Here is a 21,692-nt window from a genome sequence, read left to right as displayed (position 1 = left end):
GCTTCTCCAGGAAGTAAGGGAGCAGTCAGAAGGGCTCTCTGGGGCCACGTGGTCCTATCCTCCAATATGGGTGAATGGCGAGTTGAGTCCCCAAGGTGAGGAGGTCACACAGTGAGCTGTCCATGGGGACAGAACAATTTTCCCTAAAATTATTCTCACCAAGTTTACAAGGAGCCCCCATAGGACTATTTTTTAAAAATATTTTATTTCCAAATGATCTTAACAGAGCCCAACAAAAAATAGGCTTTATTGCCTTGACTAGACTATAAACTTCTCAAGGGTGGGTGGAGAGTGCTGGTGATGGGAAGTCGAATCGCTTCACTGTGCCCCGTTTAGCGTATTCACGTATTTTCTCCCAGTACTGTGGTTAGGCAGGTGACTCACGTGTTGAAGGTTTACTCCTAAATGCGGCAGCGTTCTGAGGTGGGGACGTGGGGAGTGATTGCATCTTGGGGGCTGTGACGTCACCAGTGGATCCTCTGAGGATTCAGAGCTGATGGCATTGGTGGGAGATGGTGGAAACTGTAGGAGGTGGGGCCTCGCTGAAGGGAGTGGGTCCTTGGGCATGTGCCCTTGGGGACTCCATCTTGTCCCCAGTTCTTTCCTTTCTCTCCTTGCTTCCTGGTTGCCATGAGCTAAGAAGCTTTCTTCCACTGTGACCTTCTGCCATGATGTTTTGTCTCACCTTAGGACTAGAGCAATGGGGTTGGCCAATCATGGCCTGAAACCTCTGAATCTGTGAGCCAAAATAAACCTTTTCTCCTCTAAGTTGTTCTTCTCAGGTATTTTGTCACAGTGACAAAAAGCTGACACAGAAGTGCAGAGAAGGGTCTAAAGGAGTCAGACATGAGGACCTGGGGAAGATGGGCCAGTTGCCTGACAGAGGGAGAAGGGCAAGGAGGAGAGAGGAAAGGGCAGGGGGAGGCCCAGGCTGTGAGAGGCCCAGGCTTGGGGCCTTGAGGCCAGGGCCTTACACGGAGAAGGCAGACGGGAACGCCCCAACAGAGGAGCGATGGCGGGGCATCTTAAGAACCTGAGTGTGCTCCATGCTATCAAAGCTGCTTCTCTGTCCTCCCTATCCATCCCGCAGCAAAGACCTCCTCCAGGAGGGTAAAACAGAGAAGGGACAGGTGCCAAGCCTGGATTATCACATGGCAGCACAGAGAGAGAAAGGCAGAGGCACACTCCAAGGCTGAGGGCCCCCTGAGTCTAAGCCCCACCTCATGCCCTCTCAGGGCCCTACAGTCATCCTGGGGAGGGTCCTGCTTGGTTCTGCCCATAGTGTGGGGTTTCACACGAATCTTGCCCAGGCCTCAGAGGGCTGGGAGACCCAGGGGCATTCTCCAATTTATTCCTTTCTATATCTCTCTGAGAAAACTGTATTGTCCTTACTTTCCACCAGAGGCTTCTGGAGGGTAAATAATTCTCATGAGACCCCATCCCCAACAGCTAATTGTTGAGTATTTGAGGGTCTACTTTGCACCCCCAAAGCAGTCTATTTGCACAAGACCTTGTACCTTCTGGCTCTGCCTGGCCCAACCATGACATCTGGGGAGTGCTGGGCTCACCCCAGACCCTCACCAATTACTTGTGCACTGCACAGGGAGTGATGGGCATGCACAGGCTCTGGGCTTCGTAGATCTGGGTTCAAGTTCTGCTCTGGCCCTTACCAGTTCAGCTTCCTCCTCTGTAAAGCCGAGGTTGCGCTGGACAAACGTCAGCAGCACCCTCGGTATAACATCCTCTGGTGCAGTACTCGCCACGCAGCCCCCTCTGCGGAAGGCAGACCTCACCCTTCCTGCCCTCTCTCCCCACTTCTGCTCTGTGATAAGGGTTTTTAAAGAGTCCAAGCTCAGCCTGGCTTTTCCTGCCGACCTTGTACCTTGAGGAGTGAGGGTCCTATACATGGGAGTGGGACCCTGCAAAGGGGCAGAGAACACACAGGGCCCTGAGAGGGCCTTTGGGGCCAGGACCATGTCCAGAAATGGGCCAGATGGAGGAGTGTGGTAGTGGCTGGTTGCTTAGTTCCCGATTTCAATGAGGAAGTGCAGAGGCCACCCACCTAACAGCAGGTGAAGGACCTCAGCCTTCCTGTGCTCCTCTGCCTTGGAATTCCTAGGGTCTGAATTGCATTCCTGGATCTTAAGGCATGGCAGATCACCACTTGGATGAACTGGGAAACCTGCTTTCCACTCCTTCTCCTTCCCGTTCCTCTGTCAGCGCTGTGGGAATCTGGGCCCTGGGTGGAGCACCCCCACCCCCCACTCTCCCTTCCCCTTCCTGCCCCTGGGATCTGCTCAGCCTCTGAGCAGCAACCAGCCCTATGGCACTGAGTGGTCCAGGACTCCAGATACTGTGGGACTCAGGTGGCCCAGGTCATAGCATGTCCCTTGCCAGTTCCAGGAGTTATCATATCATCACCCATTTTACAGAATAGACAAAGATTTGCCAAAATCCATCCAGAGGACAGGTTCCCAGAACTTCATTCTCCCTACTCCCTGACCTCAGGAGCAAGGCCTTCAGCTTCCCCTGAACTAAGGACAAGGTGCCTTAGTTCTTTCCCCGTTCCTCTCCAATCTGTATCAGGCTATTTTACCCTCATTTAAAGAAAAGCTGCCACCCCTTTGAAGTCATCTGACCAGCTGGGCCACCTCCTCCTCTCCAAGTCACCATCCCCACTGGCTTCCAACCATGGCCCCTCTCTGCCTATCATGACAATGGCTCAGACACTTCTTCGCCTCCACCTGGAGAGCTTTTCATACCTACCTGGGCAGCCGCCCCCAACTCCCTGGCCTCCTAGATTCAAAACTCTTCAATCTCATGGCCTTTCAACTTTCCTTTGGCAAGCCACACCCTTGGATGAAAATGACTGTTGACCCTACTGGGAAGGTTCCACTCTTAAAGTCCCCTTCAGATGGCACCTGACTTTGCATCCACCTCTCCCTGTGCCCTACGGGAACTCCTCCTCCTTCTCCTACTCTGTGTCCCAAGGACCTATCACTCTGCCACACACTCAGGTGTATTCTATTTCTACCCTCTCTACAGTGCCAGCATCTGACCAAGACAATGAATGAGGGCATGCACAGTACTATATATATATATATATATATACCTATATATATACACATATAATTGCTAATTAAAATATTAGCACAGGGCTGGATATAGCTCAATTGGTAGACTGCTTGCCTTGCAGGCACAAGGCCCTGGGTTCAATCCCCAGCACCACAAAAAAAAAAAAAAAAAAAAAAAAAAAAATGCACACTGAATCAAACATTATATTATAAAAATACACCCTCCTCAAATAGAGTATATTCAAAGAAAACAAGACTGGCTTAATACTGCTGAACTGTATACAATAATTCATATAAATAGGTCAAAAGAGGAAAAATAATCTAGATAGATGCCTCAAAAGCATATTTTTAAAAGTCCAATGTACATATCTACATACCTGATTTAAAAAAAAATTCTTAGTAAAATCAAAATAGCAGGATCCTTCTTTAACATGATTTTTAAAAAATCTATGTCCACACCATGTGTGATACTGACAGACCGGGACACCACTATTATAGTCAGGCACAAGAAGAAGATGCTGATGTTTGCCACACAATATTCTGGAACTGACAACCAATGCTATTGGTTAGAGGCAACTGCCTAGAGGCAATGACACCCCAGCAGCAGTAAGTTACCAAGCATCTAGATCTTAGTTTTCTTTTAGGGGAGACTAAAAATAACCAGAGCTTGGAGAAATGATTGACCCCAGGGCTGGAACAGGGAAAGTACACAATGAGATTGAAACATCTTTTTGTGCCAGAAAGTGAGGAAATGCTCAAAGAAGGATGGAGACATCAAATTACACAGGACTCTGCCTGAGGGGCTCCCACTGGCTAAATCTGGGACAATTTGGGCACCAAAATAAATAATCATAGTAGTAGATTATAGTCCTTTGGCTAAAATAGTCATCCATGGGTCCATATGGATACCAATGTAGGATGGGAGGGAGGGAGCAAGGAAGGAAGGAAGGAAGGAAGGAAGGAAGGAAGGAAGGAAGGAAGGAAAGAAGGAGTAAGATATTTCTTATAGGAGAATTCCAGAAAGTAAATGTAGGCTGAGTGACAACCTTCATAGTAGTAGTTAAAGCTGGAGTCACCGAGGGACACTAAGGCTGGTGGGTGGAGACTTAACGAAGGATGGAATATTGGTGTGGTCTTGCAGTATCCCTTCAGCACATACTTACCAAATACAAAGAAGGGAAAGACAGGAAGTGTATGGTGGAGAAACCTGGCAGCTACCAACTTGATCTGGTGTCAAGATTCACATCACATGATAGGCAGTCCAGTAACATGCACCTGGATGTGAGGCCCTGTGAAGAGCATAGTATCTTTCTATAGTACTCTTGCCAAGAATGCATACTCTCAGAGTGGACAGGAAGAAACCATTCACAGCCTTGTGAATTAGGGGACAACTAATGACCGAATGAATGGCCTGCTCTAAGATTGTCAAAGTCACAAACAGGGAAAGAGGGAGAATCTGTTCCAGATTAAAGGAAACTAATGAGACATGACAGCTAATGCAACTCAGAACCCTGACTAGGATCCTGGACCAAAAGCAAATGAGGCATCGCTGGGACAGCTGGAGAAATTTGCATGAGGTCCATGGACTGGACAATGGTGTTAAATTAATTTTGATTTCCTAATTTGGAGGGTTGGATGGTAGTAATGAGGAGATGCTGTTGTTTGGAGGAAATAAAAACTGGAACATTTAGGGATCAAGGGGTGTCATGTCCACAACTCGTTCTAAATTCTCAAACACAAAAAGACCTCTGCTTCTATTTCCGTCCTGTATGTCTGTCTGTCCTGGCCCTCCCGACTCCAGTCGTCAGTCAAGACATACAATATTCTTGCTATTATGTATAATTATAGTGCACCAATTAAAATTTTTTAAGAATTAAAAAAACTGAAAGAAAAAAAAAGACATAGCATCTTATGCCCATTTCCTTAACAACCTGCCTGCCTCTTCGCAAAGAAATTTCCAGAGCAAGAACCTGGCCCAAGGGAAAAGGAAACTCAGCCCTCCTTTCTCTGCTTATGCCAGGCCTTTATCAAGGACTTTAACAAGGCCTTTAAGCAGGGGTTTCATAGGAATTTTTGTGACCAAGAACGACCAATGAAGGAACCACTTTGGGTGAGAGGTACCTCCCAGTCTCTTTCCTGTGGTATCAGTTAAGACCCCCTCTCCTTGGGGAAACACATCTCAGGTGATAGCAATGTGCAGGAGCTGCTTTAAACCAATGGCAAAGTCAAGGTTTCAGGAATTTGTTGAGCTTATTGATTGGTAGCTTGAAATCAGCCGTGGTGGAAGGACACTAAGGAGATTTTCCAAATGCTGTACATCAGATTGTGGTGGGTTTTGTGTGTATGTTTGTGTGTGTGCGTGTTATTGCTGTTGTTTTAAGAGCTGGTTATTAACACTCACCAGCACACCACGTAACGCAAGGGGCCCTCATTTGGTGCTCTGGCTCGTAGGGAGTGGGGTTGAGCTCAGTACTAGGGCCTGCAGTAGTGCCACGTGGCAGCTGTGGTGAAGATGCATGCTCTGAGGCTGGGCTTGCTGCTGAACCCCTCTGCAGTTGGCTATATTAATCAATTAATTTTATTCTATATACTTAGAATGGTGCCTTATTATGTGAATAAGTACAACCTATCTTCAAATTATTACCTCCGGGACGCTTTGTTAAAAAAAATAATCACATAAAAATACATGCATGCATGAAAATGTCATAGTGAAACCCATTAATTTTTACAATTAATTGGAATTAATACTTATAATTAAAAAAAAATCATGGTATCCTCATGGCAGACTACCATGGAGCCAGTCACAAGCACGAGGGGCTCCTGATTGTCTCCAGAAGCAAGTGGCCTCGTCAGACCAGGTGTGTCAGGGACTGTCTTGTGCACTGAGCCCTCGATGGGGCCAGCAACCTGGTCCCTGCCCACCCCCACACCTCCTCAGCCTCGAGGCTGCATGCTCCTTCCCCCTCGGATGCTCCTATAAGAATTGCTTGGGAGTCTGGCCTTGGTTTGCGGCAGCCTGAACACGACCCCATATAAGGTGACCAGAGGAGTTGGAGGAAGGAAGAGGAAAGGGGAAACCTGTGCTCAGAATGCTAGAGCGGTGGGGTTGTGCTGGGTCTCAACTCTCTGTTCCTTTGTGTTCTGTGCCTCCATCTTCTGCTGCCCCCCTGCTATCAGGTCCCTTGATGTCACCTTCTGCTGGACTGGACGTGGGCTGCCCTGAGCACAGGGCTGTCCTGGGGACAGTGCAGTGGAGAGGGAAGAATCCAGGAAACAGTCTCTTACCAGCTGCTGGTGGACCCTGGCTGGCCGGCCCAAGAGGTGACTGTAAGGGCCAGGGCTGTAATAAATTCTAGGAATACTAGGTTGGCTCTTATCCCTTCTGCCCTCTTCTGACTTAACTTCTGTCTGTGCCTTGGTTTTCCCATATGTGAAATGGAACTAATCACCCTCAAAACACCCCTGCAAGGTACTAATTACTGTCTGTGAGAGGCTTTGAGATCCTTGGATAGAATAGAACAGTTCTAATAATGGATAATAACACTCTGTCCTTCTCCAAGGCCTTTCATCCGTGGATCTCAAAGTCTTTTACAAACCTTAATTAATTCTCACAACACCCTGGTGCAGGCTGATGGTCATTAGCCCCATTTTACTGGTGGGGAAACTGAGAGAAGCCAGGAGACTGGCTTGAGGCCACACAATAAGTTGGCAGCCCCGTGAGGGTTAGAACTCACAGCCCCCGGCCCCTAGGAAGGGTGCAGACAGCTTGGGCTTCCGCCCAGCTCAGCGGTGGGCGAGGTTGAAGGAGTGGCAGCAGTGTCTCCGAGGGCCCCAGGGTTGCTGCCGAGGGGAATCTGAGCCACTGAGCTCTGGGGAGACTTGGGGAACTAGGAGGAGGCCCACAGGCATGGGCTTGACTGGCAACTGAGAAGAGAAGTAGCATTTTTGGGGTACCTGGTGTATGCCGCTCCTGCAAGAGGCACTTTTATGCTCTTTAGTCTCATCCCATCTGTGAGGAAGATTTCACAAATAAGGAAAACAGCTTGTTGAAGGAGCCACCAGTTAATCTCTCCTGTGGACCAAAAAACTGGCCTCTGCCCCATTGTCAGTAATACATACCACAAGCCAAACAGGCAGCCATTATACATTGCTCTCTGTCACTTTAGAGATGGGGAAACTGAGGCAGGCAGAAGAAAACCCCACTGTCTTGATTGTGTGACTGTGGACAAGCCGCTGTTCCTCCCCAACTCCTGACTCCCTCTAACCTCACGCGGGCAGGTGAGGCCAAATGAGATCATGTCAGGAAGGACTTTGAAGTGCTTGCAGGCCGCAGCTCTGGGTCCTCCCAGGAGAAGATGAAAAGCTTTGTGTCCTGGACTCAGTGTCATCCCACAGGGAAGTTCTCAGAAGATGGAAACAGTAGGGTGACCCAGGCTGACTGGGGATCACCTGCGGACAGACTCTCCATGGACTGTTCCCCAGGCCTCCAGGGCAGCTTCCCATGTCACGCCTGTGGGGAGGACCATGCTTCCTGGGACAGAGGGGTGAGTGACAGACCCCCTCTCCCCACCACCTGTGTAGGACTGGGAGGACCTGAGGCCAGGGCTGTATTACAACTGCTCCTCTGTCCTGGGTCCATGATTCTAAGGTGATTGACATATGAGATCTTGAGATCCCTGGCAACTCTGACAGTCCCTGATCCCCAAATATAGAGCCACATACTCCAGAGCACTGTTTTAAAAGACTGCCCCTCAGTGAGCTTCAAGAATTTGTTAGAAAGCGGATTCATCCCAGTGATGGGGGCAAGGGGTCTATGACACAGTGGGGTGGGGTCCACTTGGACTAGGGATCTTTTGGAGGAAAATGCTAAAAGCTCCATTAGAAGTTTTGCTCACTGTTTGCTCAGTCTTTTTAAAGTAATTTTATTTTTTATTCATTCATTTATTTATTTTTATGTAGTGCTGAGGATCGAATCCAGTGCCTCATACATGCTAGATAAGCACTCTACCACTGAGCCACAACCCCAGCCCCAAGTTTGCTCAGTCTCGATTGAAATAATATTGAATATTTGTGTATCCTTTGACCTAAGTTAGCAAAATGCTTTCCTAGGATATCTCTTTCAATCCCCCTCTAAACCTTCAGGGGAGACTTTTTAGTACCCCCAACTTTTAGATAAGAAAACTGAGACTCAGAAAGATAAAATAGAATCTGCTGGAGGACACACAGGTGGACTGGGCAAACTCGGGACTCTAACTGAAACCTCTCTCCGAGACATTTTCTAGAAGGTTTTGCACCAGAGTCCATCCTAGGGTTGGGAATGTGGTCCCCACATGGGTAGGTTGAGAGTTTGGATCACAGAGCCCACTTGCTGGGCGCTTTTCCTCCTCTTGAGATCCCTTGGGGTAAGGAGCCTGCCCTGCAGAAGGACCCTCGGGATGGTAAGGCCAGGGTGTGGCCAGCGGTGGGCGGGAGGTGTTGGAGGCTGCTGGCTGGCTGGGCAGGGCAGGGCAGGGCAGGGCAGGGCACTGAGAACAGGGTGACCTGGACAGCCCGACCTGCGATAATTGAGCACAGCATACAGTGGTGGTGGCAGCTGAGGTGGGGAGGCCCCTCTGTGCCTGGGGCCCCCACCAAGGAGGCCAGGGCGGTCTCCCCTTCGGGCTGCTGCTTCTCGGCAGCTTCCAGGAGGAGCGTTCTTTCTTCTCCCAGCAGAGCCTCCCCAAGCCTGCTCAGACCTGCCCTCCCCACAAAGCGAGGTAGCAACTCCCTGGGGCAGAAAGTGTCTCTTCTGAAAGCAAGACAAGAGTTTAATTAAGCCCTAAATGCACACAGTTGAGCCTGAAATTAGGGTGGCGGAGGGAGGAGGAGAAGGCAGTTGAGGACAGGGGGGCTTTGGCCCAACCCTGCCCCAGCTGAGCAAAACAAACCTGCGAGAAACATTCACGAGGCCCCAGGCCTTGCTTTGCCCCCCTAAACTCCTGTTTGAGGATGGGTGTAGGGGTTTCTGAAGAATTTGGAGACTGGGAAGAGAGAAACCAGGAAGCAGGGAGGCCACTTCTGACAGTAGGCTCCCAGGTCTCTGGCATGGGGGTTGTGCCTGTCCTGCTTAATGCATCCTGGCCAGTGGGAGGGAGGAAGGCTAGAGGATGCGCTGAGGGCCGCTGGGCTCAGGGCGAGCCAGGCAGACTGCACCCACAGGAGTCCTTGGCCTGGGGCTCCTGCCCAGAGCCCCTGACTCAGCTCTCCTGGGTGGGCAAAGCTCATTCTGCTTCCCCAGGAGGAAGGCAGCAGCCAGCCCTGATTTGTGCTCCTGGCTTTAGGGACAAAGCAATATAACTTGCTTTAGTGACCACAGCAAGTATCTGGGCCATCTGTAGCTTAGAGAGGGCTACTGGTTCACCCCTCTCTCTCCTGTCCCCAGGTCTCCCCAAACTGCAACTGAGACATTTGAACCACAGCCTCTTCCTTTACCTGGTAATTGATCCTCTTTTGCCCTGCAACTTGGGTTTGGTCTTAATTTGCTAGGACTAAAGGCAAGAAGAGACGGGCAGGCGGGCGTGTTATCGCTTGTTTTCGGGCAGAGGCTGTTGGGACAGAGCTCCCGGGTGCGTGTGAAAGTGCACGCATGTAGCAGAGGGAGGAACAGACTGTACGTGGGAGTGGGGGTGTCCCGCGATCCTCCCACGAATGTGTGTGTGGTGGGGTGGGGGCTCAATGGGCTGATTTCTGACACTGAACCACATGACCTGGGAATGAGAGCAGACCCAGCCGCTGCGCGGAGCAGACCACCTTCCTAGCATCTGTCTTCCTAGATTAACTCCTCACCCAGTGTTGACGGCCACCAGGCTGGCAGGCCATCTGATGATCACCTAGCAGAGATGCGCTGATACTCCTGGGGCCCAGAAGCAAGTTGGAGGTTCTTTGACTTAAAGGGACTAACTCCTAAAGAGGCCAAAGTGGGTGCCTTCGCTGGTGGCCATGGCAAAGCCATGGGAAGCCACAGCAGTATTCAGCCATGAAGCTGTGCTCGCTTGTTCTTCCTGACGGACACCTGTCTGGTACACTCAGAGACAGGTAGGAAATCCTGGCACAGCTTTCCCATTACTGAAGGAAAGGTATCTCGGAGCGGGGGTGACCAGTGGTGAGAGGGCCCCGCCATCACTGAGTGTGGCCTTTCTCACTGCATGTCTCTGCTCCGTTGACCCCAGATCTAAAACAACAGAAGGGGATTATTTTGCCGTTTTGGAGACCAGAAGTCCCAAATCCTCTGGAGGCTCTGTCCAGGTTTTGCTCCTTGCCTCTTCAGCTCCTGAGATCTGTGGCTGGCCATCCCTCAGCTGTGACTGGGTCTGACTATGCTCCTCTTCCTGTGCTTCATCCCTGCCTCAATCTTATAAGGACTGCTGTCACTGAATTTAGGGGCCACCTAGATGATCCAAGATGATCTCATGTTGAGAGCCCTAACTTTATGACATCGTAAAGACCCCTTTTCCAAATAAGGTCATGTGCACAGGTTCACATATGTACCTTTCCTAGGTACCACCATTCAACCCGTGCTACCGCCTGGTAGTCAGTGACCTGCTTCCCTCCAATGGTGGCAAGCTCATTACTTACATTTGGCTCCAACCACATCCAAAGAGGTCTGGTTATTTATAAGTCCTTACTTGGGTAGAGTTGAGCCATCAAGGTATGCATGCCTGTAATCCCAGTGGCTTGGGAGGCTGAGGCAGGAGGATCTCAAGTTCAAAGCCAGTCTCAGCAACTTAGTGAGGCCCTAAGCAAGTTAGTGAGACCCTGTCTTTCAATAAAATGCAAAAAAGGAATTGGGGATGTGTCTCTGTGGTTAAGCACCCCTGGGTTCAATCTCTGGTACAAAAACAAACAAACAAAAACTCGGATAGAGTTGAAATTATTCCCAGTAGGGAGCTCTACCCATTGGCCCTAGTTCTGGACTTCACAGGTAAGTAAATGAACCTCCATTCCCACTACCTCTGCCTCCACTTACAATGAAAACACAAAATCAGGAAAAGGATAAACTGGCTTAGTGTTGATGTTGGGGAAGTACACAGGCCCTGGACACCATGGTGGCTCTGTCCCTAGGAACTTGTGCCTCACTTTCCTTACCATAATGCCAGAGGTCGGTGGAATCACAGTTTTGTGGGATGCTCTTGGGTAATGCACCTGGAGAGTCACAAGTCACACTGGCATATTAAAGGCTCTGAGAAGTCCTGAGTAAAGAAACCCTTTTAGCCTAGTATTTTCTAAGTGTATTTGAAAAATACTTCTTTTATCAACTACCATCTTCTCTTACGGCCCTGCAGAACTTCTCATTAAGTTGGGAAATGCTGGCCTCTGTAGTGCCTGGAGGTTTTTTCAGCTGTCTGTTTAGTCAAACCAAATGTTTGAGTTCCTCCAGGGAGGTTCCCATCTCCAATATTGCTACCAAGCATTTTGCTGGAGGTAACAAAGTATCCATCAGAAGATGAGATTCAAGATTCTGGAAATTAGCCAGGTTCAAGGCCTCACTCAGGAGGCTGAGTGGGAGGATTGCAAATCCAAGGCCAGCTACAGCAACTTCTAAGACTCTGTCTCAAAGTAGAAAATCAAAGGTACTGAGGATGTAGCTCAGTGGTAGTGGGTCCCTGGGTTCAATCCTCCAAACAAACAAAAAAGATTCTGGAAATTATAAGCTCTTCCCCCAAACCACAGACAGCTAGAATGAGGTTGTGGGCTGTGGCCTCCTCTAGGGACCAGGGCCAAAGTGGCCCCTGCAAGAGGAAGCCCTGGGAGGAAGAAGCATTTCCAAGGCCCTGCCCCCTGGGGAGTAGACCTCAGCCTCATGCTCAACATTGCTGCTCAGTCCTCCCTCCTTAGGTAACACTGCCTATGAACCTGAGTTTTCTGGAAACTTTTTTCTTTGAAAGTCTACTAAATCTTTCTACCTTTGCGGGGGCTGGGGGAGAGGGAATCTCAGAAGTTGGATCTTATGAAATGGGAGCAGGAACAATACCTGAATCTCTAGGGAAAGACTGCTGGGTGGAAGAGAAGGGTGTGTCCTGAGGGGAAGAGGGGAGGCTGGGGGAGAGGCTGGAACATGCATGTGATGGGGTTGGGGCTCCAACCTAGGGTCAAAGAGAGATGGAAATGTTGAATGAATGCTGAACCAGGAAAGCAAAGTGACCTGAAAAGGCCACCAAGTTTTTCCTCCCTATCCCCAAATGAGATTACACCTGGGCTATTGCCCTCTCTTGTTTTTAAGACTCCAGAAAAGGTCAGTTACCCAGCCTGAGATCAGTCTTCATGGAGCAACTGTGGCCTCACTGTTTTGAAGGGGGTTCACTGTGCTTTAGATTCAGCTTAGTGCCAGGTATCAGCTACCATGCCAGTTGCTTTCACACACAGATTATTGAATCCTTACCACCTCTAAAATTTTATAGGCTAAAGTGCCAAAGCCCAGGGAAGTTTACTATCTTGCCCAAAGTCGAGAGGCAAAGGAGGAATTTGATCAGGTCCTTCTGGCCCCTGAGCCTACACCATAGTTTCCAGGGGCTAGTCACGCAGCCCCTGGCTCCTGATAGTGTGGGAAGTTCTCCCTAAGTCTGCTGGAGTCTCTCTTATCCTCTCCTGAGCTGGATTCCATGGAAGGACGATGTAAATAGGGGATCTGCTCCCAATTCAGCCTGGAGGGGCAGCACCCATCCTCTGAAACAGGTAGCAGTCTTCCAGTTACTAGGGTGGAGAATGTTTGCCTTCCGTTAATGAAAAGAAATAAATGTGATAATAAATAAATGCCCAACCCAGTGCAGTGATCAGTGTCCCTAACAATAAGGCTCTGTGTTTGCTCCCGGCTGTGGGTTATATTCATTGGCTATAAGCACTGCTCAAGAGCCCCTGGGCATGTCAACCAGGGTGGTGCCCCGAGCACACTTACCAGGGGAGGGGACCAGCCTTTCTGCCTTAAGCTCCCAGAATTCACCCTGGGAAGTAAGGCCACTGTATGCCTGCTTCCAGATGCCCCAGTCAGAGAGAGGAAAGTACTCGAAGTCTAGGTCCATGGGCAGTGGAAAATGGTGTCTTGCACTTGCCATCAGGAAACGAATCTTGTCCCAGCTCTGCCGATGCCACTCGGATGAGCCAAAGCAAGCCCCTCCCCCCACTTCAGTTTTCATTGATCCAATGGTGTGTGAGGGGGTTGCTGCCAATGCGCTCTTGGGTCCCTTCCAACTCTGACATTAACACAACCTATAGACATGGCTGCTTCTGAAGTTCCTTTGCTTCTCATGCCACTCATAGTGGGCACGGTGGGCAGGTGGAGGATTCAGAGCTCCAAGAACCCAGACTCTTTCTCTACATGGTGACTGGCTTCTCTTCCAGGCTCAGCTTCCTTTCCTTTCTTTCCCACTTTCTCTAGCTCTCCTGTGTGTGGAATTTCCCAGTTTGCAAGACATTTTCTGAAATATTCCATTTGAGCCTCACCACGACCCTGTGAGATAGTGCCGTGGGCATGAACCATGCACCAGATTCTTTCCCATACTATAAAAACCCTTTTGGGCATAAGGCAATGTATACATAAGACAGATGACATATATTTCAATACAGATGCACATGCACAGTCCTCACTGTGGCTCTAAGATCTTGACGTTACTATTGTCAGCATGTCACGAGGAGATAAGTGAGGCCCAGAGGGGTCCAGGAACTGCCCAGAGTCCCTTGGCTATCAGGCAACAGAATCAGGACTCAAACCCAGGCCTCTTGATCTAAGCCCCTGGCCCTTTCTGCTGCTTGGAGCTAAGCATAGAATCAGCATTCTTTGCCCGACTCTGCAAATAAGTGAGTTGGGTGAGTTGTCAAGGTTATTATATAGCAGCAAGTGGCAGGGCCAGGAGTCAAATCTATATCTTTTGCCTAGAAAGTTGGGTCTGTTTCTAAAAACATCACAGCTGTGTCAGAAGAAAACCAAAGGAGTCCCTTTCATCCTTCCTTCCTTCTTCACTTCCTTCCTTCCAGGAAATCCCCTCCCCTCTCAAGTGCTCGCGGGTCTGGACAGGAAATTGCATGCTGTGCTCATTGGTGCAGATAACTGAGCTTCTGCTCCCCAGGCCCCGTGCATCTGCAGAGGTGTGGGGGTGCCCCACGCAGTGATGCATCAGCCCTGGGACCCAGAGCAACTAATCCATGGGCTGCCAGCATGGAGTGCATGGGCCCTACTGTGTGTGTGCTGTACTTGGGGTGCTTGACCAAGTCTGCCCTGTCCTTCTGAGCAGACCCCAGACAGTTGGGGCAGGACATCGGACAGGGACTCTTCCTCTGAAGTGCACTTGTTTTCCCTTCTCCTACCCCTCTAAGCTCCCTCCCCATCTCTCTCTGGGATGGTGGCAGCAGCCATGATCTCCCAGTCTCCCTTCCAGGCTATTGCCATATTCTTCCTTCTCTACCCTGCCACCAGGATGATCAGCTTGAAGCTTGATTTTCATCATTATATGTGTCCCTTAGGTCATGGAAGAAAAAAAAAAAAAGTCTCCCCTTGGAGGGCAGTACTCAAAATCGTTTGGAAAATGTGCTCAAACCTAGCCCAGGTCATGTCTTATGCTCTCTTCTCAACAGTTGATGGTGGAGTCCCATTTGCTCCACAGTGTACATGTGTGTGTGTGCGCACGCGCGCGTGTGTGCGTGCGTACAGGGTGGCCTCTGGGGGTAAATTTACTGAAGCATAAAGCATACCTGTCATGTTGGTGAGTGTTCACAAGTGAGCACACCTGTGCAAGCCTCGTCCAGTCAAGAAATGGAACTGGGTCAGCACAGAGGCCCTCTGGCTCCTCTGACTCCACCCAATCCTGACTCTGTAAGGTCAACCACCTTCTGGCATCATGGATTCATTTTGCTTTTTAAAAAAAATGTATATAATGGAATGATATGTATTATAATGTGTTCTGGGTTCTTTTGTTCAACTTTCTATTTGCTAACCAGCTATGGATATGCATGTAGTATATACACATACATATATAACATACATGTATGACCTCAGTTATATACATATGTGTATGTGTAGATATACATATAATTTGTCATATCCCAATTTTGCCAAAATCTTTTATTTGTTTATTATTTATTTGTTTATTATTTATTTATTATTTAAAAATTTTGAAGGTTATACTTGGGATTGAACCCAGGGGCTCTCTACCACTGAGCTACATTCCCAGCCCTTTTTATTTTTTGTTTTGAGTCAGGGTCTTGCTAAGTGACACAGGCTGGTCTTGAAATTGTGATCCTCCTGCCTCAGCCTCTGGAATTTGTAGGATTACAGGTGTGTGCAACCATGCCCAGCTGAAATATTTTAAATCAAAAGCCCAAACACAGGGGCTGGTAGCTGTGCTTTGAATGCATAAGATTCTAACCCACTCAAACAACAACAACAACAACCCAAACATCATGTCATTTCATCCTATTTCTTCAGTAAGTATCTCTAAATAATATGGATATTATCTTGTATAATACAACTAATGTCATCCCACTGAACAAAATTCAAAACAATTCTGGGCATCATCTATATCTAGTACATATTAAACATTCCCAAATTGAGTATTTATAAAGGAAATTGACAGCTGCAGGTGAAGCTCTACACCCACATTGCTGCTCCTGCCTCCTTCCTTGCACCTCAAGATGGCACGTGTTAGTCTTGCCTTTGGAAGTCAATTCAAATCTTCTGACTCTTCCATGATAGATTCCCAAGTCTGCAGGACACTCACAGAATTTTCAGGGTCAGCTGATTCCAATCCCCGTGTGGTTTCTCCTCTCTCTCCCCCTCCCTTCCTCTCTCTCTCTCTCTCTCTCTCTCTCTACCAGGGAATGAACCCACCCAGGCACACTTAACCACCAAGCCACATCCCCAGCCCTTTTTAAAATATTTTCTTTATTTAGAGACAGGGTCTCACAGAGTTGCTTGGGGCCTTACCAAGTTGCTGAGGCTGGCTTTGAACTTGCAATCCCCCTGCCTCAGCCTCCTGAGCTGTGGGGATTACGAGTATGTGCCACTGTGCCCAGCCCCCATTTGGTTTCTGAATTCCCTTTACATGCTCTGTCTTGCAGTCCCAGCCTCTCTTTGAACATCTGCCCCAAACTTTCAGTGACATTTTCAGGCGGAGCCATCTTCCTTAAATTGAGGTCAACTCTACCTCCCCCGACACCAGCACCATTCTTGGTCCAAGTGTCATCTTCTTTTTCTACCGGGAACATCTTCAGATATTTGGAGTTGCCCCAGGACCATTCTCTCCCCGCCTGGCCCCCAGACTATTCGTCTAGTCTCCACCAATCCATTCTTGCTCCTGGAATCAGTCTTTCCTAGACCTGAACTCTTCCTAAGGCTGTCTGCCCACTTCCTTACCTTTGCCTGTCATGATCCTGCAGACTCCCGAGGCCAAGTTCACTGTTACCATCTTCACAAGGAGCCCTGGGACAAGCAACTGGGTCTCTTGCTCCTGACACTCCTCTGACTTTCCCATATTCCCCTGGATCCATGGCTTACTTGAACCTCGGTTTCTTTATCTGAAAATTGGGGGCAATAATGTATGCCCTGTCTGACGCCCAGGCTGTTGACAAATAAGATGACATCCTCATTGGGTGACCTTACCACGTATGTAGAGAAGGTTTCTCTGTAATGTATCAATACCATGCTCAAGTGAGAGTTCAGTAACCTGGTCTGTACCAAGACTTAGGGACCAGAATGCTGGCATTGAAATCCCAGCTAGGTAGCTTTTTAGCTCTGGAAACTTGAGCAAGTTTACCTGTCTTGACTAGTTTTCTTTATTGTGGAATGAGGATGATAATTGTTACTACCTCATAAGGTTGTTGCAAATATTAACTGAGTTAATATGTATGACCCAATTAAAATAACATCTGGTACAAGGTAAGCCCTGTAAAAGCTTTTTTATAGATGTCCCCATTGTTACTGCCTTATGGCCCCACTATTTTGTGTTCTACTCTGTATTCTCCCAGGTTAGACTGTAAGCTGCCTGAGGGCAGGACCCACCCAGTCTCCCAGCTTCCCCAGTAAGTGCTGAGCAAATCCCTGAGTCCAGGTTGGCAGGTGGTTATGAAACCCTGGAAGAGACCTGTGCCCAAACCCATTACAAATGAACAGAGCTGCCAAGCCTCCTGTTCACCAGGAAAAGCTCAGGTGGGGAACTGCTGGCATGCTCCCCCTGATTTCCCAGGTCCTCAGAATAGAGGGCTGCAGAGATGGAGTTCCAGGTGGGCCTTGGAGACACCTGGAAGGAGACTCATCTAGAGGGATGAGTAGTGGAGAAAGCTTCCCCCTCTAAAGGACTTTTGTTCCTCTCTTGTCTTATGATACACCTTGTGGCCTTGTGGTGCAGAGAACTGAGATGTCAAGGGGCTCAGTCCAGGTCACATGACCAGACAGAGAGGGGCTGTGCTTGGGGCTTTGCTTCCCAGTTCATCCTCAAACCCTGGGCCCCCTCACCTCCTGCAGATCTGTAACAGAAGAAGTAGGGAAGTTGGTCTGTTTTTCTCCTTTGGTCCCAACAGACATTCCTTCCAGGGGTGACTTCTGTTCTGACTCACAAAGATTTTTCTGAATAGCAGCACTGGTTGCTTTATCTCTGGAATGTATCCGGCTTTAAAAGAACAATAATAATTTTTAAAAAACAGTTGCAGAGAAGGACTCCCTCCTGCCTTCTAGGGCAGTGACTACTCAGTCTCCAGGGCCCCTGGTGGTAGAGGTAGCCAGAAATGCCTAATTTGCATATGATTTCTGAAGCCTTTCAAGAACTTCAACATATAGTCATGTATCACTTAAGGACAGATCCTGGATACGTTCTGAGAAATGTATTGCTAGGCGGTTTTGCCATTGTGCAAACGTCAAAGAGTATGCTTGCACAAACTAAGATGGCTGAGGCAGTCGTGGGTTACCGGAACATCATTATGCAGTGCATGACTATAATTCTAAAGGTGGTCCCCAGCAGCAAAAAGACTTTGTTGTTTGCTTGGTATTTTAAAAATTGAGGGTACCATAATACAGCAAAATTAATAAAGTGCCATGCTGTCCAGGGTTTTGTTGATGATTTTTTTACATACGTACAGGCATGTGTAACCCCCACCCAGACAGAGAACATTCCACTTAAATATGACAATTAGGATTGCCTGTACAGCAATAGCTTCTGGACTTCCTTATCTCCCATTCTTGGTGCATATCCCATGTGTGCAATGGGATTCATATTGGGAGAAGTCTGCGTGTTACCTCTCAGACTCCTGAAGCTGCCAGGATCCCTCTGGGACCCAAGAAGGTGTTGGAAGGCTGCTGGAGGGAAAGCCATCCCTGCTTACTCAGTTTTGCCCTCAGTAGCGGTTATTTCCTAGCCCTTCCTTGGTCCCATATCTGAGACATGACACTTCTTCAAGGTTGGGGGCTCAGTGAAGTTTAGGGGTGGCAGGAGGTTTGGCTTAAAGAAGCTGTGTAGCTATTCTGATGTTCACTACAGCTCTGGGTGAATGTGACACTCACTGATCTACTACATTTGCCTCATCTGAAATCCTAGTTTTTCCCATTTGTTTAGTTGGTTGAATGCCCTTCCTCTCACCCTGCCAAGACCACTCCCACCCACCCTTCTCTGCCCTTCTCTGTGCCCTGGAAGGCCAACTTCCCTGGACTTCATTGACCAGGTCCTCTGCCCTTTGACAGAGATGGGACAAGAGGTGGGAGAGATGGGTCTGGCACCCCATCCCCACCTTCAGCACACTATTTCGGGCAGTGAATGCTTCTCTCTGCTGGCTGGTGGCCCTTTTCCATGGCCCCAGAGCTCACTAGGCTTGATAACACCGTTTTCTCCCCATGAATGGTCAGTTTCCACATGTTACCACACTCCAGGTGCCTAAAGTCCTGTTGTTCTCCAACTCTGCCCAAGGAGATTCACCATTGAGACCCTATCCTTTGACCCATCTAGGCTGAAGCCTGCTTCTCGATGACTCTCTCACTGATTCACAGGTCTCTGGACAAATAGAAACACTTTCATATCAGTTATCAATTATAATATGCTTCTGGCTTTCAGAAATGATAAAACACCATCAAAATCTATGGTTTATTTTCAAGAAATGATGGGGGGGGGAGTTTATTATTAAGCAGTGGAATTTGCTCCTAACCTTTAAAGGTTAGCAGAGCACTGGGTTTAAGGTCAGGTGAGATGGCTTTGTGTTCAGACTTAGACATCCACAGACTGGACAATTGTGAGTAGGCTGCTCTGCCACTCTGTTCTCTGGCCATCCAGAGTCACCCCGACTGCTGTCCTCATCCCTTGCAGGGATGTAGTGTGCAGGAACAAGTGAGGCCACGCATAGGGAAGGGCTTCGCGAGTGTCCAGTGCTCACGCGTGGGCCAGAGTAGCCCAGAGGGCACAGCCACTCTGAGACCCAAGTCACAGCTCAGGAGCCAAATGCTTGGCTAAATGGACAAAGAAGGTGGCAAAGGAGGGAAAGAAGGTCCTAGAAACACAATGAGAAGACAACCCAAGCTTACTTCCTCCCCTTCCTCACTTGGCACAACCCCTTCCCGGAGCAGAGTGATGAGCTGGAGTTGTTTATTTATTCAGCAGAGATTTAAGAAGCTTTTCTAAATTAAAGCCATGTGATAGTCCATGTTTCTTGAGACTAGTAAGAGAAAAATATGTCCCAGTAGAAAACAGGTAATGCCACGACCTGAGTCATAGAAGGAGCCTGGTACTGGGTGGGAGCAGTGGCACACACCTACTTGGGAGGCTTAGGCAGGAGGATTTCTAGTTCAAAGTCAGCCTCAGCCATTTAGGGAGGCCCTAACCAACTCAACGAGACCCTGACTCTATAAAATATAAAAAAGGGCTGGGACTGTGGCTCAGTGGTTAAGCACCTCTGGTCCAATCCCCCCATACCAAACGGGGAAGGAAAAAGAAGAAAGAAAGAGAGAGAGAGAGAGAGAGAGAGAGAGAGAGAGAGAGAGAGAGAGAAAGAAATAGAAAGAAAGAAAGAAAGAAAGAAAGAAAGAAAGAAAGAAAGAAAGAAAGAAAGAAAGAAAGAAAGAAAGAAAGAAAGAAAAAGAAAGAAAGAAAGAGAAAGAAAGGGAAGATGGGGCTGGAGTTGTGGCTCAGTGGTCGAGCACTTTCCTAGCATGTGTGGGTTCAATTCTCAGCACCACATATAAAAAAAATAAAGTCCACTGACAACTAAAAAAAATGTTAAAAAATAAATAACAAAAATGTGCAAAGGTCCAGGAACATTAATTAAAAAAAAAAAAAAAAAAAAAAAAAAAAGAAAGAAAGAAAAGAAAAGAAAGAACAAGCTCCGTGTCAGAGAATCCCAACTACACTCCCAACTGGTCATTACCCACTAACCAATTGCCCTGGACAAGTTACTTAATCTCACCCTCTTAATGTACAAAGGGAGGAGTACGATCCACCGCAGATGTTGTGAGGCTGACACGAGACAGTCCCTGTTTTCAGGACTGACTCTTGCTAAGCGCTCAGTAGAAGGTTCGCCTCAATTCATCATAGCATCTGTTGCTCTGGAGAGCCGGAGGACCCTTCCTAACTGGGTGACCCCTGTGTGATTTCCCACGAAGGGGGAAGGAAACTGAACTTGGCTTGAGGCTGTGTTCTCTGTTGGGCAGGCTGTTTCACCCAGGTACCAGCTGCCAAGGGAGGCCAATCCCGCGGCAGCACCAGGGCGCAACTCGCGGCTTTGTCTGGAGCTTAAGGACAGAAAGTTGAGGGCAGGTTGCGCACACAGGCCTCCCGCGGGCAGAGAAGACCAGCACAAGTTCTGGAGCAGGACAAGGCCGGGATCAAAGCGCTCTGAGACAGGCCGGGGCGCACCAAAGGGAGGCTAGCGACTTGCATCAGCACAGATTCCGTGATGCTCTGCAGACGTCTGGGGGCTGCTGGGCTTTACGGGAACCCACAAGAAAGGAAAGGACTGGGGGAGCGGGCAGGGCGGGGGCGGACGAGGGCGAGAGGGTGAGCTCGCCCGCAGGCGCGCTCCCGGCGGCGCCTGCCAGTGGCTGGGCGCGCCCGGGACGGCTGAGGCCGTGGAGGAAGCTCCTGTTCCCCTGCCCCTCCTTCTTTTCCCCCCGCATTACTGGAAGGACTGTGTGGGAGAGACCCAGAAGCACCCGGATTTTAGAGTGGAGGATGGGGGAGGGTCAGGCAGCCGCTGTGCTCAAAGAAAAACCAAAAGTGCGGCTGTTAGCGTCTCTGCGACACGCGGTCGCTCCTGGGAGGGCCTGCGCGCCCGGGTCGCACCTCCCATTGCAGCCCCCAAGACCTTGCTGGGGCAGCCGAGGCCCCGCGTGGGGCGGGGAGGGGAGTAAGAAGAGAGTGGGAAAGTGTCACGATTTCTTCTTATGCGCCCTGCCTCCGTCCCCACCCCCAGTTTTCTGGGTTTTGCTGCTGCCGCTGGGGAAGGGCTGATCCGTTTTGCGTCAAAGGACTGCATTTACTCAGTCCTGCTGGGAGAGGCGCGTAAACACCCCGGCAGGCCAAGACGCAGGGATGAAGGGGGGAAAAAAAGAAAGCCAAGCACCCACGGCTTGTGTGCGTGTCCGCCTGCCCCACACCCCTCATCTGGGCCGCGGAGTTG

General features: G+C 49.1%; 1 long non-coding RNA gene across 1 annotated transcript; it reads right to left on the bottom strand.

The window, feature by feature from the left end:
• Positions 1-15,383: 15,383 nt before the first annotated feature.
• On the bottom strand, positions 15,384-17,695 carry LOC306643833. Its single transcript, XR_013759076.1, has 3 exons — positions 17,554-17,695; positions 16,456-16,660; positions 15,384-15,805 (listed from the first exon to the last, which is right to left on the bottom strand). It is a non-coding gene; the product is annotated as an uncharacterized lncRNA (long non-coding RNA).
• Between the last annotated feature and the right edge of the window lie 3,997 nt (positions 17,696-21,692).

This window comes from Sciurus vulgaris, assembly GCF_902686455.1.
Source record: "Sciurus vulgaris genome assembly, chromosome: 14".
Lineage (NCBI taxonomy): Eukaryota > Metazoa > Chordata > Mammalia > Rodentia > Sciuridae > Sciurus > Sciurus vulgaris.
The sequence above is the reverse complement of the archived record's forward strand: the minus strand, read 5'-3'. Positions and strand labels throughout refer to the sequence as shown.